Source organism: Manacus vitellinus, unplaced genomic scaffold, assembly GCF_001715985.3.
Source record: "Manacus vitellinus isolate BGI_N305 unplaced genomic scaffold, ASM171598v3 scaffold_26_pilon, whole genome shotgun sequence".
Classification (NCBI taxonomy): Eukaryota; Metazoa; Chordata; class Aves; order Passeriformes; family Pipridae; genus Manacus; species Manacus vitellinus.
Genome location: NW_021939960.1, coordinates 8718343 through 8722475, shown reverse-complemented (window position 1 = coordinate 8722475; position 4133 = coordinate 8718343). Strand labels below are relative to the sequence as shown.

Sequence of the window (4133 nt, the reverse complement as noted above, 5' to 3'; positions counted from 1 at the left end):
GTCACCAAGGCTCAGCCTGCCCGTGGGACCAGCCCCGGAGTGGGCCAGGGTGGGATGAACCTCCCAAGGTCTCTGTGGGTGGAGGGGTGGGTGCCTCTGCTCCTCCAGGGCTGGGTCAGGGCCACAGACCACCAGAGTCGTGCCTGAGGCAGGGGAGTCCCAGCAGGGGCTGGCTGGGCTGGACCTGAGCCCTGCTTTGGAGAGAGAGTCATAGAATCATGGAAAGGTTTGGGTTGGAAGGGACCTCAGAGCTCATCTCATTCCAACTGCCTGCCTTGGGCAGGATCACCTTCCACTAGACCAGCTTGCTCAAAGGTGTATCCCCTTCGAAAAAACCAAAGACGGGGTTTGGTAGCAGGTTTTTGTTGTTCCTGAAATGAAACTGCTGGAAGAGTTACACGTTATTCCCCAGCCTTGGGGACACCCCTGAGGGCAAAGTGCCAAGGTCCGGGTGGACCTGGGGCACTGGGGTTTGGGTGCATGAGTGCTCCAATGCTGCCCCACCACCTCTCCCCCCCTTGCTGCCCATCGGGGTTTGGACACAACGTGTCTGGCAGAGCGAAGGGCTGTACCCCCCCAAGGACACGTGCTTGCACAAGGAACAGCACTGTGCCGGCATCCCTGGCACTGCTGGGAGGGAAAGGGCTTTCTCTCCTTTGTGGTGGGTCTCCAGGGAGGGTGACTGCATGCAGGCAGCTGCCTTCTGAAGGCAGCTCCAGCCCCCAGCCCATGGAGACGGGCTCTGGCTCGCTGAGGCTCAGTCCCCAAGGTTCAGCCCCATTTATCTGCCTGCAGAGGAGCCCCACGCGTGGCTGGAGCCTGGCCCACAGTCAGCACAACACAGCACACAGCAAGGGGAGTCACGTTTGATCGGGGGAACACAGCCAGCTTCCAAATTCTGCCTTGCAGGGCAGCAAGGGGGATCAGCACAAAGAGGGGTGTGGTGAGTCTGGGCTCCTGGGGCACATTCCAGTGTGGTGAAGGTGTTACTCAGTACAAGGGAGCAGCCTCGGCGAGGCTCTCCCCGTGCTGCATGTATTACCATGGGTAATGTGACTGAAACACCTCACCTTGAGATGCTCCTGACAGATCCCCTCCACAAATGCCTGCCTGGGGGAGGGGATGCTCCCAGCATCCCAGAGCCTGAAGAAAGGAGCTTTTCATCAGCTACCAGACAGGGCAGGGCCCCTGACAAGGATGGGGTCTGCTGGCCAGAGCCCCTGCCAATGCCTGGCCACCCCAGACTTCTTTGGGATCAGTCCCTGGGGACTCTGTCTTGCCTGGGTGATGGAGCAGAGCCCATGTTGCTGTGATGGTGGCACAGTGCCAGGGAGAGGGGATCTGGAAATCAGGGAGAGAGGATCTGGAAATCAGGGAGAGACAGACCCACCTTTCTTCCCTGAACCTGAAACACCCCCTCTGAAACAGCAGTTAAAGATCCACAGCCTGAAAACATGGAGACCGTGGTTTGAAGTCTGATTTATCTTAACAACAGGCCCCAGCAGCCACATGAAAAGAGAAGAGAGAAAAAAAAACCCTATAAACATCCCTGAAGCTTCCTGTGCAGCTGCCAGCAGGCAGGGAGGGTTTCTGGCTGCATACAGAAAAGGGCTGCAAGGAAGAAAAAGGAACATGATGAAACCAAACCTGCTCTTTCCACAAAACACACAGCAAAGCAAAGCAGACCCTGGCAGTGGGCAGGTGGCCGCTTCCTCTGGCTGTCCAGTTCCCAGGGGAACTGGTCCAAATGGACCTCTGGTCCCGATCTGAGTCCAGCTTCCAAGCAGAAGGTCTGCCCCTGGCGCTGGCTCCAGGAGGAGAAATCCATAATGATTGGTGGCTGGCTCAGAGCTTGGCTGGGGAGAGGCCACAGCACACAGCACCAGCCGCTGCTTGCTGCCCTGGAAATGTTTTCCAAATGTCCATGGCTCTGCAATCCCTCAGCTGCAGCTTCCCCCATGCCTGTGCTGAGCTGGGCCCCACCTTTCCAGGGAGAGCAGTTCCTACCCCTCCCTGCAGCTCAGCATTCCCAGCAAACCCTGCCTTCATTGCACTGTCATTGGCAACCCCAGAGTCACTGTGCTTCCTTCTGCTTCTGCCAAGACACAGTCAGCCTGTTCCCACCCCCATCCCCACCTCTATCTCATCCCATTCCCATCCCCATCCCATCTCTCCGGCCCAAACTCAGAAAGCTCTCCCTCTTCCCAGCTTTCCTGGGCAGTATGAGGGCTGCTGGGGAGGTGGTGGGAGAAGGTCTGCAGCTGCTGAAGGGGACAGCCACCAGGCCACACTACCAACGAGGCCACACTACCCAAGCACCACATCCAGCTCCCAGCCCTGTAGCCGAACCCCAGCCTGTGTCCGTGCACGTGCAGCAAGACAGACAGATGGGCTTTCACTGCCCAGGGAGCCTTTTGTCACCTGCCTGGAAACTGTATCCCCTGGGAGGTGAATGTAGCTCCACCTCTGGTTAGGATAGGATCCCAGCACATGTCATGGGAATCAGGAGCTCTTCTCTTGATCCCATCAAAGCAACAAGGATCAAGTGCTGCCGTCACACCCAGCAGGAAGCTGAAGCCAGTTGCTCCATGGTGGATGCTGTGGGGTGAGGCTGCAGGAAAGGAGCAGACCCACGTCCTACATCCTGCATCCCATATACCTGTCCCATGTCCTGCATCCCACTCTGCGACCTGCCCCACTGCCCTCTCCTGCTGGGACTCCAAGGAGCCAGCCCTGAGAGGGTGGATGGAAGAAACTGGTCCCTGACCCAGCCTGCAGATCTCCAGCCAGCTGCCCCTACCGACATAGGAGCATTTTCCAGCATTGGCATCCAGCCCCAATCCCGTTGCATTTTCTGACTGATGTGAGTGTGGATCACTCCCAGCCCGTGGTGCCCGTGTGTGCACCAGCTCCCACCGCTGCCCTGAAGCCGCCGTACTTCAGCCAACGCTGCCTCCGCAGGCAGAGGAGATCTCCTCAGTTTACTGGAGCAAATGACCTTATGGGATTAGGGCCAGTAATCTTCCGATCTGGGTAATCTCTCTTAAGGGATTATTTGCCCACAGAAATGTGGTGACCACCCACCAGCCACTGCCTCTCTCCTTCCACCCCTGCGCTCCCTGTCCCCGACAGCCTGGAGGGGCCACAGCACTGGGGTCACCACACACTCTTTGGGGAGCTCCTTGTCAAAGGAGTCCCAGGAAGGACATGTGCTAACAAGCCAGGGCCCCCAGCACTGGGACTTCTCCTTTCTGCCAGCCTGTGCTCACTGCCTCGGGCAGGTCACTGGGGCTCCCTCCCATCAAAGCATCGATCCAGGACAGATTAGAGGTCTCTCCACCATCACCAGGGAAGCAGCAGCTGAGCAGGTGACAGAGGTGACTGCTTGGAGACAGGGCTGCATTTGGAAACCCAAGATGCTGTTCCAGGGCTTTGTCCAGAGCAGGGACACAGGACATGAAGACCTGTGTTCCCTGTTACCCACCAGCCCTGGGTGGGTTGCTGGGGCCCCTCTCCCACCAGAGAGCTCACCCAGTGAAGGTCTGCTGGTCCTTGCCATCAGTGCTGGGTTTTCCTGCATCTCCCACACCCCATTACTCTGGCTCCTCTTGCTCACGGATGGGTGGGACAGAAAGAAGGAGATAAAAACCATTTTGAGGGGCAATATGTTTCCCTTCCTGCAGGCAGGGTCATTCAGGGGCGCAGATGGATGCAGTGCCCTGCCAGGGCATTCCCAAGACTGGTCCCTGCCCAGCACAAACTGGGAGACACTGGGGCTGGCCGAGGGTGAGTCAAGCTGCTGAGACCATAGCTGGTTGCACTCCCTGGGGATGGCAGGTCCTGGATGTTGAGCTCCGGATGAGCCACCAGCTGCACGAGAGGAAACCTGAGCTCGCCGCCCCATGCTCTGAGTGCCCATTATGGCGATCTGGGGGGAAAAGAGGACAGAGAGGCCACCTGATGCTCCAAGGGCCCAGCTGCCAACAGCGGCACCGCGCTGGGAAGCGGCGGGGAAGAGGAGACAGACGGCGGTGCTGGGGGAGAGGGGACGGGCTGTGACAAGTCATAAATAATTCACGCCCAGCGGGACCAAGCAGGGCAGAGGCGCTCAGCCCCACGCCCACCCGGGCTGC

At 58.6% G+C, this 4133-nt stretch overlaps 1 protein-coding gene across 1 annotated transcript in view; it reads left to right on the top strand.

The window, feature by feature from the left end:
- PDRG1 (p53 and DNA damage regulated 1) overlaps positions 1–4133 on the top strand; it is a 12302-nt gene that overhangs the window by 5727 nt on the left and 2442 nt on the right. The gene's annotated exons all lie outside the window — the stretch shown is intronic.